The 18,977-nt window shown below is 31.5% G+C and overlaps 1 pseudogene across 1 annotated transcript; it reads left to right on the forward strand.

Moving 5' to 3' along the window:
* Positions 1–15,732: 15,732 nt before the first annotated feature.
* LOC143557061 (nuclear pore complex protein NUP50B pseudogene) lies at positions 15,733–18,926 on the forward strand (annotated as a pseudogene). Its single transcript, XR_013139499.1, has 2 exons — positions 15,733–15,814; positions 17,200–18,926. The product of XR_013139499.1 is annotated as a nuclear pore complex protein NUP50B pseudogene (transcript).
* The last annotated feature ends 51 nt before the right edge of the window (positions 18,927–18,977 follow it).

Raw genomic sequence — 18,977 nt, forward strand, 5'->3', positions numbered from 1 at the left:
CAATGCACACCAAATGAGTGCAACATGAGCCACTATTTAAAGGCAATCTGGATAGTAAGGCACGGCCCCGTGCTTGATGAGCACGCCCCCGTGCATTTTTATGACATGTGCCAGATTTGTTTTGTCTTTTCTGTGAGGTGGCAACGGCCCCGTGCTTTTAGTGACATGTGCTCAATTCTTCTTTGTCTTTTCTGTGTTCTCATCCACGGCCCGGTGCTTGATGAGCACGGCCCCGTGTTTTTGCTTCCAGATTTTGTATTTTCTTGTGCTTAGAAGCATGGGGGCATGTTTCTTGAGGCATGGGGGCGTGTTTCTTTGTTTTCTTGTGTTTTCTTCTGTTTTTCTTCGTCTTTTTGCTTGTTTCTTCGTTTGGGGCTTGGTTTTACCTGAAATTATGTTTTATTATGATAAGTAACCTTTTATGCTATGTTATTTGATGAAAATTGCAGTTTTTAGAGATTATTTGATGCCGAAAAGATGTATATTTCTATGTATATCACCTATATATTGTAATCTCGTTTAAGAAAAAGAATAAGAAAAATTATTATTTTTGGGTCTATTTTCTCTTATTCTCTTGTGTTCTTTGAAGATTGACGGTCATCTCAAATACACCGTAACATAATTTTTCCCATTTCAGATATGGAATCTTGGCTCACCTGATCCTAACTTTTTACACTAGATGCTCATCTCGAAGGAGTGTGCTAAGGTCTGTGTTTATTTCCTGAATTTAATGTTCATATATTGGGATAATACCATAAAAAACCAACATACTTTCTGTTTTTTCTCGTTAAAGTCTCTTAACAATTTTTTGCACGTTAAAGTCCCTGTACATGTTATATTTGAACAAAGAAATGGCATAACTTTTATAAACAATATGATTTTTTTTTCGCTTATGGAACTATACTAAGATTATTATTAATAAAACTATGCATGACAATGTAAGTGATTGTAAAAATATTGTCATTCATTTCACAGTAAGAATAATACTCAAAGCATTAAGCAGTTCAAATCAATTCTTTAATTCAAAATCAATAGCGGTGTTGTAGAATTTATATTCTTGAGTTGATAACACTAATGATTAAAAAAATGAAAACTCTAACCGATACAAAACATACGAAATCTGCAATAAGGACAGTTGGTAGCCTATTACTCGAGTAAACCTAAGAAACACTATTTTATTCAGTTCTTGGTGACTTTGGCTGCAATAAATGGGTATTGTGTGTTTGTTGGTACATGTATTGTCTATCGACCCGAAGAGTGATCTACAAATGGATTAAAAAAAATCTCAATAGTGAGTGTCGAAGTGAACTGTACTTTAATTTGGAGAGATGAGCATATATGGGAAATATATAGAAAAACCAATATGTGAGTTCCATATTGTTTTTATAAGTTACGTCATTTTTTTGTTCAAATTTAACATGTATAGGGACTTTACGGTGCAAAAAATTGTTAAGGGACTTTAACGAGAAAAAACAGAAAGTATGTTGGTTTTTTATGATATTTGCCCTTGTATATTTGCTATAATATTTGTTAATTTGGACTATGTTATATATACATTTGAATTGAAATAGTTGTGAAATAGAAAAAAAGGTATATATATATATATATATATAGTTTTAATTAATTATTTTTAAATTTTTGACCATTGTCAACGCTCATAATAATAAAATAATAATATTTTTCCAAGTTTTCCGGCGACAATTTCAACCTGCCCTCGCCCCTTATCGCCCCAATATCGCCGGGGAGGGGGGGGGGTTCCTCTTCAATCGCCCCAAATCGCCTAAATTCTCACCCCATTGCACTTGGCCTTATAGGTATATTGTATTCTTGTTGGATGATTATTCTTCTACTTTACTTAGTCTATCTTTACCTGAACTTCACATTAATTGGCACGGTCATCAAAGTTATGATTCTCAGACCATGTGTGGTCATAAAGCTCCATCCCTGGGCATTATGCGCCACGTGACGTCCAGTCATAGTTATGGTTTTTTACAAAAACATGGTGTAGGCATAAAGCCCCACCCCTGGGCGTTATGAGTCACGTGGCGTCTAGTCACTTTTATATTTTTTTTGTTTTTTTAATTTAAAACTACATTAAAATAAAAAAAAATACGTTAAATTTAAAAATAAAAACTACATTATAATAAAAAATACATTAAATATAAAAAAATATATTGCAATAATAATAATAGGTTGTCAATTCCTTTCTTTTAAGTTTAGGGACCAATTTTAATTATTAAGGTTAAAGGAGGGGCAACATAACAAAATACTCAAACAAAAATCCACCAACCCCACCTTCTTCACTTCTTCTTCATCTTTGTCTTCTCTTCATGAGCATCATAGCCATGTATGCATTTGACTAAACAAGTAAAGGGTTCACTAATTTCTATTATTTAAAGAATATATACATAATATATTAAGACAAAAACTAAATACCACTATCAAATTTTGTGCCAAACCCGCGTTATCAACAAAACGCCGGACGGTTTTGAACACCCAAAACGTCAGGGGGGCCTGACGTTATGGGCCAAAACACCGATAATAACGTTATACTACGGATGGTCTTAGGCCACATAAAAACAAAATGAGCAAGTGGCTAATTGGTTTGATTCCGGCTCGGCTTGGCTTCTATGCGAGTCAAGCACTAGAAAAGGAAAGCTGTTTGCTCGATTTGTTAAATAATATTAATAACACCGGTTATAGTTATTATAGTTATATGTGTATAATTAAAGTTACAGTTTTTATATTATTGATGGTAAATTAATAATAAATAAAAAGAATATTATACTAATAATAATATGATAAATATAATATTTATACTAGTAACATCACTAATAAGAATGATAATAAAATAGTAACGTATTTAATCTAATAAAAGACTATTATTTTTGTCACTTGTTAATCTTATAGTCTTTCTATTTTTTTTTTCAACCAATTTTAATATGTGGTCCTTATCTTTTAAGTCATTTCAATATATTAATTCAAGTTTATTTTAATTAAATGTAAATCATAACCGATTCATTCATTAGACTAAGGGGTGTGGGGGGCTTTAGTGAGGGCTCTAGTGGGGGCTTTAAGAGCCAAGAACCAATAATATTATGACGTGTGCAGAGAGAGAAACTGGATAAGGGGGGTGTTGGAGCCCCTGGTGGAGCCCCTGGCCCCTGGTGTGGAGGGGCTCCAGCGAAATTTTTTTTTATTTTTTTATAAATATATTCAAACAACGTATTAATAAAAAAACTCATAAATTATTAAAAAAACACATTAATATCTAAAAAATAAAATAAAAATTAAAGTACTAAAAAGAAACATTCTTCTTATTCTTCGGCTTGGTCTTCTTCGATCAACCTCTTTCGGATACGCTCATTTTGCTTTTCCATTAGCATTTGATCGACCAGATTTAGGTTACTGAAGTCTCTAGTAAGAAAGTCCAAATCTCTCATTCGACTTTTTTCCTTTTTGTCATAAGAGACCACCTCCATGGTTTTGTTGAATTTATTGAGGGATTCAACAAGATTGGTGATGTTTACGGCTTCCCCCTCAGCCGGTTTTTCCCCTTGGCGTCCATTCCCAATGGCCGCCTCCTCGGTGGTGAAGACGTTTCCTCCTCCGCAATGTTTAGGTCGAATCTAACGCGGCAATCCTACCCGGTTGAAGTGCTATACGCTCCAGACGAAATAGTTTTAGTCCGTTTCGGCCCTACTTCCGCATCAAAGTCCGGCGCCACCAGCTCAACCCACTTGGAACACCTTTTCAACCTGTCCCACAACTTTAAATCATCCCACGTCTTCACCATCCCATACCTCCGCAAACACTCCTGCTTCCACTCTTCGACCGTGAAATTGTAAACCGCCAAATCATCACTGCCACTTGGTCTCATACGACCGCTGTTCCTGTTGAAAAGATTAGTAAACAAGCCGACAAATTTTCTGATTTCGGACCACCGACTCGAAATCATATCGGGGTTCCGCTCTGTACTCCCAACGAGCATGTAGAACGTCTCCCTAACATTTGTCCAAAAAATCTTTCTCTGTTGGTAGTCGGCTGCAAAATGAATAAATAAATTAGATTTCCATTTAACTTTTTTATTTAACTTTTTTATTAAAAATCTTTTTTAAAAACGTTAAAACAATTACCGCAACGCCGATCCTCAGAAATGACTATCCAAGCCCGACACAAGGCTTCCTTCTCATCCGATGACCACAGAGTGGCTTTCCGTTTCGTCCTCGGAGTCGAAGCCGGTCCCGACCCGTCCGTTGCAACTGGTTTTTTCCGGTGGACGCGTCTTTTTGGTCCTGTAGCTTCACTGTGTGATTCTTGTGTCTCCGGAACAACAAAGTTAAGAGACGGTTGTGTGTTGGATGGTTGAAAGCCGGATGATTCTTGCGGCTCCGAATAAAACATCGGTTGGTGCGGTGACGACCATAAATCGTCGTCAAGATAATCTGAATCAAGGTTTGGGAACCAATTTCCAGCCATTTTTTTAAAAAAAGTTGAAAAGATGAATTGATTTTGGGTGAAGGTTTGAAGTTTTAGTATAAAAATGGGTAAAATTGAGTATAATTATATAGGAAAAATAATTTTTTTTTTGTTTGTTTGGCTCCCCAACGGTCCAAAAAACATAAAAATATGTGCAGCTCTCTCTCTTCTCCCGCTAACCGGCTCACGCCTGCTTTGTTTTTCCCGCTAGCGCCCCGTTAGCGCCCCCGCTAGTGCCCTGGTGGTGTGGTGTTAGCGCCTGGGGGCGCGAGCGGAGGGGCTCTAGCGCCCCCGTTGAAGCCCCACACCCCACAGTCTTAGCATTAATCTTACTAATCTATTAAATCAATACAATTTGCCACATGTCATTCTACTAGGCTATCCACCTAGGCTTCCAACTCACCAAATTTCCATTCTAAGAGTCTCTATTATGCTGCCATATGTCATCTCACACACTATTTAAACCTTATAATTTTCCACCATCATTTTAATCATTTTAATTTCTCTCTCTCTCTCTCTCTCTCTCTCTCTCTCTCTCTCTCTCTCTGCTTAATTACTAACTCCACCATCTTCTATATTCCGGTAATGTAGATCTAGATTATTCGTTTTCCGGTAATGACCAACAATGTTATTTGATTTTCCGGCAAGGTAATATCTTTTTCCGGTAAGGTTTTCCGATATGGTTTTATATTTATTTTAATTGTTATATGATTTTGTAATAATCTCTTTAGGTTGTATATCAAAATCCAAGATTGAATTGATATTTTGAAGTTATTACGGTTTTCCGGTAAGGTTTTCTGGTAAGATTTTTGTTTTCCGTTTTTGTTTGTATTTAATCTCTCTCTCTCTCTCTCTCTCTAACTCCACCACCCACCATCTTCTATATTCCGGTAATGTAGATCGAGATTAACCGTTTTCCGGTAAGGTTATATATTATACTTTAATGGCCACCAATGTTATATGATTTTCCGGCAAGGTTATATCTTTTTCCGGCAACATCATATTTACTTTCGGTTATTGTAGATCTAACCATTTTTATCTTTATTTTCATTGTTAACTGTTTTTTTTAATCAGTTTAGGTTCTAAATCAAAAACGATGATTAAGCTAATATTTCTACGTTTTTACGTTTTTCCGGTAAATTTTCGGTTTATGTGTTATACCTATAACAATGGTTGTTTTATATTTTTTAAAGTTTTATATTTTTCCTGTATTTTTCTTTTACATGTTGTTCTTATAAGTTCTAAATAAAAAGTTTCATCCATGGACATTATCATTATTGTTTTTCTGGTAAGGCCAATAATAAATTGTAAATCAGTGGTTTAACATTCCATAAAATGTAGCATTACCGCGATTACTTTTTTTTATTTCTAAAGCGATTACAATTTCGAATTTTAAATTCCAAATTTAAGTTAAATTTGAAATTCGTAAATGGTAAGTCAATATTCCAAAACGTCTAAACTTACCATCATTACCAATTTATTATTTTCTAAAACGATTTGATTTAAAAAGTTTAAATTTCCAAATTTAAATTAAAGTTGATTTTTTTATTTAATTGTTGGTCAAACGTTTAAGTTGGTAAGTTAAACGATTTGATTTAAAAAGTTTAAATTTCCAAACGATTTAATTTAAAAAGTTAAATTTCCAAATTTAATTTAAAGTTGATTTTTTTTTATTTAATTGCTGGTCAAACGTTTAAGTTGGTAAGTTAAACGATTTGATTAAAAAGTTTAAATGTCCAACTTTAAATTAAAGTTGATATTTTTTTAATTGTTTGTCAAACTTTTAAGTTGGTCAAACATTTTTAAATTGTCTGGTCAAATATTAAAGTTCAATTTAACTTTAAGTTGAACTTTTTAAATGGATGATTAAACAAACATTCATAATGTCTAAAATCACCATTACTAAAATTTATTATTTCTAAAACGATGTAATTTAAAGTTTATAAATTTTCAAATTTAAATTAAAGTTGAATTTTATGAATTACTGGGTAAATATTTCATAACATGTAACATTACCACGATTAAAATTTATTATTTGTAAAACGAATATTAATATTTAATTTTCTCATTTCAAGTTATGTTCCCAACTTGATATAGCTAATTTCATGGGTTGAAGATTTGTTGATAAGATATCTTATTTTTTGTTTAATATTGATGTATATTTTTTTTATTATTCATATATTTATGTATTTTTCACAAATCATGTAATTTATTTGATTTTTATATAATCAATCATATATAGTTGTTGGTTTTGTCCATTTAATATATTTTAATCAGAACCGATGTATTAAAGAAAAATTTTATTTTTGTATCTTATATTTATCTATTTATTAATAATTATCTCTATAATTTATAATAATTATTATAATTTTAGTAATTTTGTTATTATTAATTTATTACATTTTCTAATTAGTTGTTACATCATATTTTGACAGAAATAATAACATTTACTCCTTATCATTTTTATATTTCAATATATTTGACTTAAAACATTATTATTTTATTATATTGTAAGATTCATTATATTTTCTATATATAACCAATTACATTATATATGGAAAACCCAAAAATAAGTTATAAAGTTTTCATGATTTTTATTACAAGATATTTAAACTTCTTTTAAATTCAAAAATTGACCAATATTTCAACAAAATTTTAAAGGTTTTAATACTCTCCATAATTTTAAACTCATTTCAAAATATATCCATAATTTTTTGAGGTTTTCAAATTAACCGAATTAATTTGACTCTCCTTATTTGTTATAAAAACCGAATTAATAAGTTCTAATTTAAGTATCCCATTATTACAATTTATTGAGTTTGACTATCCTTATGTGTTTAAATAACTAATAAAGATAGTTAAACTCAATAAATTGTATTAATGGTTTTAATACAATTTAATTAACATATCTAAACTCTTTTTAAACTTTTAGTCAATGTAGGTCAATGCTTTGAATATAGTAATTCTAAACAATTTTGGTATATGATTAACCATTAATTTATAATTGATGGTCCATAATAATAATAATGATTTGGCTAAAATATTTTTTTTATATACATTAAAATTTAGACTATATTGTTACATTTAAATAACTTACTTTTAGAATTAATGATCAATAATTTAAATAATAAGTTGACTAAAATTTTCAAAGATAAGTTATATTACCTTATTTTGATAATATTTTGATAATTTACAAACTATTTGATTACTATTTATATTCTAATTTCAAAATTTTATTATCGTTTTTATTTATATTATATCTTACATAATATAAGATATGCAAAACTCGGCATATCGTTTCAAAATTTTATTATCATTTTTATTATTGTTTCTAATTTCAAAATTTTATTATCGTTTCCATTTATATTATATTTATATTATATCATCAACCAACTTTCCATTTGTTTATATTTGATCATTATTAATTACGCCTAAATGTTAAAATTAAAGTCTAAAAATAAACCCCCATATTAATAATTTCAATCTTCTATTCGAAATTCAAATTAGAATCATCATTATAAGTTACTTTGAAGTTACTAAAAATATAATAAGTTGTTGCTTAAATACGAAATTTAAATAAATCATTTCGAATTTATATTTAAATTTCAAATTTTAAATAGTCACCATAATTGCTTAATTTATGGTTAATAGTCATAACATAATTAAACCCGATTAATACGTAATTTTACAAATTAAACACACTTTTAAAGCTTTTCATAATTTTCAATCTCAACAAACTTTCCATTTTTTTATATTTGACCATTATTATTGTGTCTAAATGTCAAAATTAAATTCTAAAATAAACCTCCCGATATCGATGTTTCAAAAATAAAAAACATTTCCATAATTTTTTGAAGTGACTAATTAACCATTTTTTTAATATTTTGTAATTATTTCGAAACGTGTTGTGTTAATTTTAAAAGAGTATCAAATTTGTTCGGTATGAATTCGTGTCGTCACAAGTTATTTTTAAGTTATACTATTTTTTTAACTAAAAAGGCATATTCATTTTTCATCTATAAATCATTTCATAACCAAATTTGACAAAATATCAAATTTGTTCGGTATGAATTCGTGTCGTCACATGTTTCATCTACATAAGACGTTTAACAAAATTAATATTATCTAATCCTATTATGTTTTAATTTGTTGTCAAAATTTTGAATTTCAAATAAGAACAAATTAAATTCTTGATTGTTTTTACAAACTATTTTTGTTAAGCAGTCAATAAATTAGTTTAAAACGGATTTGACATTTCCATAATAACAAATTATATTTTAAAACTTTTTAGAGTTAAATACATATTTTTAATGGGTCAGCTCGGGTTTGATTTTCCTTTTAACACACACACACACACACACATATATACGCACTTATTTAGCAACCGATTTTATGATAAAGTTAATTTTTCCAAAGTTATTTGAAAATTCATTTATTGTAAAACGTTTTTAAGTTTTGAAAGTTTAACAAAATATTAATGTTAATGATTTAAAAGTTTGTTGCAAGATTGGTCAAAAATGAAAAATAAGTGTTTAAGATGAGTTTCTTTTGGTAGAATGTTTGAAGAAGTTTACATTTTATTCTAATAATAGTATTATTTATTATAATATATTTAATCTGGATGCTATTGTTTTATTAAATTTTCAGGTGGTGAAACAAAATGAGTTTCTTTTGGTAGAATGTTTGAAGAATTTGATAGTGATTTAATATGAAAGAACATGTTTATGTCTTTTGTTGATGTTTTTTATTTGTTCGGTGTACATTAACTTATTGTAACTTTTAACTTTTAATATCTAGACAAAGTAAATGGTTAACGTTTTGGTCTGAAAGTTTGAAGAAGTTTTGTGTTGCTTGAATTTGTTATTTAAATTTATTATGTATGTTGACATGTTTTTCCACCCGCGTGTTACACGGGTATATACCCTAGTGGTGTAATAAAAAAATAGGAAAATATCAAAATTGAAGTTGCAGGCTTGTTAGAATAAAATTTTAAAGTCACAAGTAAATGTGACTTTAAGCTGAGATTTGAGCAGCAGTGTATAATTTTTTTTATATAAGATCGGTTTCAAATTTGGATTTAAAATTTTCTCATATATATTTGGACTCAGGAAAATGTGTATTTTCTTAATTTTCTACAAATATTTTGTATAAATATTGCAAACATGAAAAATACATGTATGTATATCATGGTGTTTAGCATTAAATCATTGAAGTTGAATAATTATAATCCATATGTATAACGATGTATTATATGAATGATTTGTCATTTATTTATATTAGTTTTGTTGTAGTATTAAGGGTTTTGGCATGAGAAGATTAATATTTAGTTTTCAATATATTCTTCCATAGCTTAGGCCGAATCATATATTTTATGATTTGATTATACTTTTTTATGCATTCAAATATATTTAATTTAATGTGTCTTATAAGATAAATTACTAAATTAAAAACATTCAATATTAATAAACAATAAACAATCGATTCATAATATGTGGAATGAGAACATTCGATTTAGACTAAATTCTGATAACGTCAGCAACTAAAACTTAACCTTTAATACCTAAGAATATATATGATTTTAAAACCAAAAGTCTATTCGGTTTTTTCAGGTTGACCGGAAACCTAGAATTCGGACCCAAGAACCAACCCGAATTACTTTGGTTCGGGTTCAGGTTTCTTGGGTCGGTTTAGTTTGGGTTCGTGTACGGGGTTAGTTTCAGGTTCCAGGTAAAAGTGACAACCCTACTTTCAACTATTATAAATAAGAATCACTAACTTCACTTTATGCAACTTTAAATCTTGTAATACTCTACTAACTCAGAATAATCTCTGTTATTTGAACATGGTTTTAAGGTTAGTACGTCTTTGTCATTTTCTTGGCAATTACATTCATATGAAATGAAACAAATCATTTTGTTATATTTTAATTTTTGGTTTTTTATGTTGCTTGATTATACAATTGTTAATTATATAATATAAAATTAATTTAAAATTTGTCATACACAGAATATTAAAGACAACAAATTTATCATGATCAATCAATTTCAATTTCTAAATATTCTAAAGATGATTATATCATCAAAGTTCAGGTAATATGATTTTTGGGATAATCATGTTTTTTTTATATAAACATGAGCAGATGTTCTCAAATGACATTATATTAATTGATTAAAATATATGATATTTTATGTGCATGAGTATTTATTTATTAGTTTCATGGATATATATCATTTATCTATGGTTAGTATGTACTTTAAGAACTTTTTTTGTCACACGAACAATTATACATGGCTATATCAAGAGTTATAAGTAGACATATATGTTACCTTATTAAGAGTTGTAAGTAGACATGGACTAAAGATTTTGATTTTTGATAAACAATGTATATGTACATACTAATGCAATCACAAATGTAGTGTACATGAAAGTTTTTACTTATTTGTAGCATACTTATGTAATCTTAGTTATGTAATTTCTTTAATTTTAATGTAAATTATAACTGTATAGACAATATATGATCAATTCGTTGGCTGTATTTCACTTAATGGTTAAAGTTTAAAATTTTTTATCAATTACCCGTGTAATACACGTGCCTCAAACTAGTATAAAAATAATACACAATAAGGGTTAAAGTGTTAAACTGTAACTTTTAAAAGAGTAAATAAGTAAAAGGGTTAAAAGTGTAACTTTTAAAAGGGCAAAATTGTAATTTTCTCTTACCCACAGACCATTTATGAAAGCAAACTATGTGGTTAGAGACTAAAACCGTAACTTCTAAACTTTAGGGACAAAATCCAAAATTTGGATCAAACCACATGGATTCTCCGTGTAATTGACTTTTATTTTGGCTGTTTTGGTTTTTATGATGACACTTACGCTCTGTTCCCGAGTTAATTTAACGGTGGAAAAGAAATGAAATTGAAGGAAAGAAAAATATTATTGTGTTCAGGAGGATTTTTCTAATAAAAAAAAGAAAGAAATTTAGAGTAAATTATGTTCATGAGTTCATTAAATAGAGGAAAAGAAAACATATGAAATGAAAACAATGAGAAATAAATAGCAAGTTGGAATAATATGTTTTCTTTCCAATTTGAAAAAAAATATAAAGAAAAGAAATGAAAAATAAAATAAGAAAGTAATGAAAACAAAAAAAAATTCTTTTCTTTTCTCTCATTAAGTGAACTCAGGAACATAGCGTTAGTTTATACTTTCTGATTTCTTGCTAAATTTGCTAATGAAGTTTTTGTTCTTGTTGTATTATTACTTTATTACATTAAGCTTTAAACACATACTACTAAATGTGTAGTTTGTGGTTAGTTTATACTTTCTGATTTGTTGTTAAATTTCCTAATGAAGTTTTAGTTCTGGTTGTATTATTTCTCTATTTCGTTAAGCTTTAAACACATACTACTAAATGTGTAGTTTGTGGTTAGTTTATACTTTATGATTTCTTGTTAAATTTGCTAATGAAGTTTTAGTTCTAGTTGTATTGTTTCTTTATTACATTAAGCTTTAAACACTTACTACTATATGTGTAGTTTGTTGTTGCAAAATAAAGTTGTGATCGGGTTAAGTTTATTCTATCCACATTTTCTTAAGTTCTTCAAGTTTTTCATATTTGTGTAGACTTGAGAACACTTTGAATTAAGGACTTCAAAGGGTTTGGGCTATTGAATGCATGAAAAGTTCAACACAGTAAGTTTTTTCTATTCCTAATTTTATTTGTGTTAAGTGTTAACAGTTGCTTATTGCAGTTTGATAATGCACCTATATAAATCTAACTTAGGTCCACAGGCTAAATACAAATAAACCCTAATAGTAGACCATCGACAATAAGAGATTTTTAGATGGTGTTTTTGAGTTTTTGTCCACCTCACTAGTGCTTACCTATTTGTGAGTGTAATTTTTATGATCCATTTTTTTAGAGATCTTGTTTCACAAGAACAAGGAAAAACTTTGCTTTTGAAGGTGGTGGGATCAGGTGGGGAAGGTTGGGTGTTGAAAAAAAAATATATAATAATTGTTTTTGGTGTTTTTAGAATGTCTTATTGTGTGGGTTTTAGGTATATTAAAATAATTGTATTTTTGTGATGTGGTAGTTGACTATGCATGTTTTTTATATGTTTTTATGTTTCTTTATTGTAGATGCTCTAATAATCTAATACATATTTAACGATTAATAAGTCTTTATTTTGGTTATAAAGTGAAATTTTGGAGAAACATGACTGCAAACAATATTCATTAGAATATTAATCAGAAAACAGTTCATTTTTATGCAAATTTCTTCGGTACGTGATTGCTATTGGCTGTGATGAAGGCTATAATGGTTAAAGTTGGCAGAGTATTGTAGCTAGCATGAACAACAGTGGGAAACTTATTTGGGCTAAACATAATGAAATTCAAACTGTGAACATCAGGAGTGTTGGAGCTGATTATGAGGTTTGCACATATGTTTTTGTCCTGTTGAAGATAAAACAGAAAATACATATGTTTTTAGTATTCTTAGGCTTGTAAACGAACCAAACGAACACGAATAGGGCATTTTTGTTCATGAAGAATTTGCTCGTGTTCGTTCGTGAAGAAATTCAACATCTTCTTTTGTCTTTATTCGTAATATTATAAACGAATGGTCCACTAACATAAACAAACACACATAACTTACATAGATGAGCCAACATAACATATTACAAGTAAAGGTGAACATCAATCTATTTGGTCAAAAAGTTAACAAAATGATATTAAATTATAATGAGTGATATTTTAATTTCCAAATTTCTTAATTTTGTCAGGTTTTTTAATCATATGTCTAAATTTGCCTATTATTTTTTTTATGGCAGTGCTTACACCACGTCACTAAGGTGCGGTTTGTTTTTGAAGACAAAAATTGTCTGCAATCTGATTTCATCTGATTTAATGTCTGCAACTGAAGATGTGGTCTGAAGGTCTGCAATCTGAAAATATAATACTGTTTGTTTTATAAACTGGATATCGTCTGTATAAGTTGAAAATTAGTTACATATCATCTATATTACAGTAGATAAAAGTCATTTAACGTTTGTAGACTGCTAAAATAATTGATAGTCGTATACGAACTATGGAAGTGGGTGGTGGTAGACAATTGTGGTAGGCGGTGAACGATGGGTGGTGGTGATGGACGGTTGTGGTGGTGGGTGGTGGACCGTGATGGTGGCCGACAATGGGTGGTGGACTATGGTGGTGGTGGATGGTTGTGGCGGGTGGTGGTGGCGGGGTGGTGGTGGTGGCGGCGGACGGTGGGTGGTGGCAGTGGCGGGTAGTGGTGGCGACGGACGGTGGGTGGTGGTAGTGGATGGTGGTGGTAGTGGACGGTGGTTGTGGCCGACGGTGGTGGTGGTGGTGATGGACGGTGGTGGTGGTGGTGGGTTGTTAACGGTGGTGGTGGTGAGTGGTTGACGGTGGTGGTGGCGGCGAACGGTGGTGGTGGGTGGTGGTGGCGGCGGATGGTGGTGGTGGTGGTGTCAGACGGTGGGTGGGTGGTGGTGTTGGACATTGGGTGTTGATACTTGATATGATGTTAAGAAGTGTGAAAATGGTGAAAAAAACTTATTTTTTAAGACCATAAAAACAGTTTTCAGATTTTTTTTTTAAAACAAACAGTCTTCAAGAGTTTGTGTCTGCGCACTCGCAGACATAGACTCCTTACAGACCTTATAAGCAAAAACAAACACAACCTAAATCAACTCAAGATGTTCCCTGCTTTGCACAACTCCTTCGAGTGAGAAAACTATTCCCACCTTTAATGCAAATAGAAAGGTTGAATGTGATGTGTTTCTTTTCCAGGTACATGTTTGTGGTGTAATTACGTAAGTGCGTCATGGATTTTATATTTTCAAGGCATACGATATGATGTATAGATTTCACCATGAGTTTAGTTGCATACTCTCTAGACACTCCATATAAATATTCTTTTTGAGGTGACGATTCCCATCCTTCATATTAATTTTACCTGTTATTGTGAATGTAAAAAAAAAAACATTTTATAGCCTGTAAGAATGGTGGTTCAAAGTGACTACAATAATGTACCTATTTTCATTTAATTGTAACTTACTCTGTTAAAATTCTTGTTATGATGAATATGTTGTTTATTTTCTGGTGTTTATTTATTTATTCTATACGAGTTAAATGGGGTCGAGCCGCGTCATTCTACTTAACAATGAGGTTTATGACAGAATGTTCACAAATTCGAGTCTTCCATGTTTGGGTGTGTGGTGAAGTAAACTTTTAATTTGTTTCTCTCGTAATGCATCTATGTGTAAAGTTAGCTGGCGTTTGCTCATTTGTTTGTTGTGTTAAAATCGTTGATATATATTTGAATGATAGTAGTCATTCAAACTTTTTTCTAATTACAGAACAACGCAAGTTGGAATGTTGCTCTCCTGTCTATTTTTTTATATGTTGAAAATCAAGTGATTAAATAGAACAAATACGAAACTTGGTTATTAAATATGGTTATTCTTTTTAAGTTTGATGAGAGGTAATTGTAAAAAATATTAGATATTAATCAAGTTTTGTGATTATTTAATGTACATTTTATTTAAACAATAATGAAAAATATCATAACAATATAACGATGCTGAAACTTAGATGTTTTATCTAGTCTAAAAAAAGTAAGGTGTTTTTTTTTCCTTGATCTTGAGGGTTTAAGCCCCATAGTGACAAATATATAGATTTACAAGTAGAGTGAAAAATCATTCTATGAGAATTGGACTGATGCGGGTTTGAAAGCGCTAGGTCCGTATATGCATACTCTAAATCCTTGCCATTTAGTATGGAAGGTTTTACATTTATAACTTATATTTGGATACCAAATACCTTTAATATAGGATTAATGTATCGAATACACATTTGATATGTTAAATGATTCATATTTTTAATATATTTTTAAAACTATGTTTTAGGCTTACAAATATGTTTTAGGCACTATACAAATGCTTCCTCGATGATGAACCAACAACATCTTGTTATGTCAATTCACCAAAAACTTTCTCACTTACAATAAATTTATCAAATTCTAATTCAAACTAGCAGCTAAATTGAGCCCCTTTATGCACCTAACTGTACGCCAGTCGGTCCTATAATAAATACCCTTACAATTCCTACTATACATGGTTAAATAAATAAAATATGAAATGATTTATTTTATTTATAGTAAATTCAATAGAAATAGAAATAGAAATAGAAATAGAAATAGAAATAGAATTGATATATATTTGCTCTAGGGTTCCTTCATATATATATACATATACATACAACCGTAACGCTACCGCCTAAGCTAAGGCTTTTAATTATTATTAAGGTACCATCGATTACTCTTCTAGGGTTCATAATATGTATCTATTTCTAATCGATTAACTTATTTATTATTACGGTACGGATGCTGCTTGCAAGTTAGGTTATGCTGTTTTAGGGTTTTGATTTCGATCATTGCGTATTATCCACTCATATTATTTGTATAATTGTATCTGTAGCATTAACTCATATAGCCTTCCTTTACTAATAGATTACAGGCATTTTCCCTAAGTTAAGATGTTTTTAGTTCTCAATTAGTCATTTGAGTTGATTGATAAGTCACCGTGTGCATCGCGAAAGATACACGTACGGGCCGTTTTTTATTTGGAAAAGAGCAATCGAGTTTTGGAGCGGAGAGGGAAACATGAGTTGTGTTTTTTCGTTAAATAAATACGTTATTTGGCTGTATGTGTTGTTTATAGGTAGCAGTTAATTGGCTCGTACTTTAATTTCGTTAGCCGTTGGTTCGCTTGAATGGCATAGGTTGGTTAGAATGTGGCTGGAATGCTATATATTTGAGATTTAAGTAAATACATATGGTCTTTGGAGCCGAGGGTCTCTCTCGAAGCAACCTCTCTATTCTTTGGGAAGAGTTACGGTTTGCCTACATCCCATCCCACCCTCCCCAGACCCTGCTTATAGCATTGCTATTTGTGAGAGTTTACAGGGTATGATTGTTGTTGTTGCAAATGCATGTTTTCGTTCCTAGAGATCTATTAAACATTGTAAGCGGAAGTATTTCAGTACCTTGCTTATGTTTTAGTTGCTAATCTCATATTGATATAATAGATTTAACGTAGTGAAGCCTTTGCTGTAATGGCAACTAATATCAAATTAGCCATATACCATCAATTACGCTCACTTCCTCTCTCCAGATCTCCAATGCACTATGTACAAATTGTTATGTGGTTGTCAACATATTATTGGTTCTGAAAAGAACGCATCCTTATATATATTTTATAAGCATAATATCATATATAGAAGTTTTGCGCGATAAGAAAACACTTTGTGCAGCCACTCACATTCAGCCGTTTTCAAACCTGATCATTTCATTGCAGGTTGTTTAAAATGACAGACGTTTTCAAATATGGATCGTTGTAGTATAGGAATTTTTTTAATCTACACGCAATTATACTTGTTGCTAAATCTGCAAGTTGCAAGTCAATTCGTATCTTAAATGCATCAAGGGTAGAATTGGCATTCTGCTGAATAAAATCTCCATTAGATGTGCACATGTTTAAGTTATGTACCTTTTGTTTGTGGAGTGTTGACAAGTGGATGGTCCAAGTTTAAATGTTTATTTAAGTATTTAACCGACTTATTTTGTGCAGGATTTTTTTTTCTTATTTGCTGAGCCTTTTAAATAACCATTTTTATATGTATCTCTTGCAGAATCACATTTTTCATAGTATTGTGATGGGGGATGCAGAGAACTCGTTTCCACCTACCAAAAAACGAGCTGCGGGTAGAGAATTGTCCCGGGATAACCCGGGTCTTGATGATGAAGAAGAGGTTCCCGGGCAAGAAACGGGTACGTTTAAACGGGCTAGTGATGAAGTGCTGGCAAATAGAAGAATAGTCAAAGTCAAACGTGGTCAAACGTCGTCGACCCCAGCTGCACCTTCTTCGAATCTCTTTGCAGCAATTCGTTTGGTACCCCCTACAACTTCAACTCCTGCTTCTGAAACATCAGTGGGAAATGACGAAGCGGAGAAAGGCAATGATGGAGAAAAAGAAAGTTCAGTGGGAAATGACGGAATTACCCCTGCATCTGAGAAAGAGAACTGTGAAAAGCGTGAAAAGTTGGTGGGAAATGATGAAAATGCCCCTCCAGCTGAGAAAGAGGAAAAGTTGGTGGAAAATGCTGGAAATATCCCCGTGGAGAAGGAGAAAAATGAAGACAAGGACAAGCTAGAGGGAAATGATGGAACTGCCCCTGCATCCGAGAAAGAAAACATTGATGGAAATGACGAAAAGACCCCTGTGGGCGGATCAGTTAACTCATTCCAACAGCTTTCGAGTAGCCAAAACGCGTTCACGGGACTTGTCGGGACCGGTTTTTCAAACTCAACATTTTCATTCGGGTCGATTGCGAAGACCGACTCACCCGCTTTCTCGTCTTTCAGTTTCGGTACAAACGGAAACTCGTCTCTGTTTGGCAACACGGATAAGAATACTGAGGCAACCAAAACAACACCGTCTGTCATGAAGGAAGTACAAGTGGAAACTGGTGAGGAAAACGAAAAGGCGGTTTTCACAGCAGATTCTATAATTTTTGAGTTTATTGATGGCGGGTGGAAAGAACGCGGGAAAGGAGAATTAAAAGTCAATGTGTTGACTTCTGGAACGGGAAAGGCGAGGCTTGTGATGAGGGCAAGAGGGAACTATAGATTGATTTTAAACGCGAGTTTATTTCCCGACATGAAGCTGACTAGTATGGAGAAAAAAGGGATCACTTTTGCATGTGTGAACAGTACGGGTGAGGGACAAAATGGTCTTTCGACATTTGCGTTGAAGTTCAAAGATGCATCGATTGTTGAAGAGTTTCGTTCGGTTGTTGAGGCACATAAAGGAAACACATCTGCTGGTGTTGTTAATCTGAAGACGCCTGAAAATTCACCGAAAGAATCTGAAGAGTAGAATGGTAACAGAATCGGGTAAAAAGGTAAAAGTGGTCGTATCTGATATGGGATCTTGCAGCAGAGTCTAAATGTAAGAGGCGTCATCTTATACAATCTTGATAGACATTTTGTTGTGTATGAGTCTTTTTAACTGTTATATGTTATAATTGACGGTTACTGGTGGTTTAATGTCAGTCTTGTTATTAAGAATGTTGGTTTTAAAAGATTGTGGTTAACAATTTATAGTTTGGATTTTTGATTGAAATGAAACATGGATATGATAACCAATAAAACAATTTCAGAAATGTAGGCAAATGCAATGATTAAAATTTTAATATTTTTTTAACAAAAGTTAAACATCTGATATAACTGAGACCTAATTAAACCAAAGAGGTACGAGCTTCACTAGAGCAATAGGAGAATCAAATGAGTCATCTGTGGTGGGGTTGTTCAAACGCGATTCGCTCTTACTATTAAGTAATTACCATCTCTCGTTTACTACCGGTCGTACTCCCTATCTAGGAAGCCACTCGACGGAAAGTAGAGGTG

Source organism: Bidens hawaiensis, unplaced genomic scaffold (assembly GCF_021521415.1).
Source record: "Bidens hawaiensis isolate Kalapana, Puna unplaced genomic scaffold, B.hawaiensis_p1.1 tig00018785_1, whole genome shotgun sequence".
In the NCBI taxonomy this organism is placed as follows: Eukaryota; Viridiplantae; Streptophyta; class Magnoliopsida; order Asterales; family Asteraceae; genus Bidens; species Bidens hawaiensis.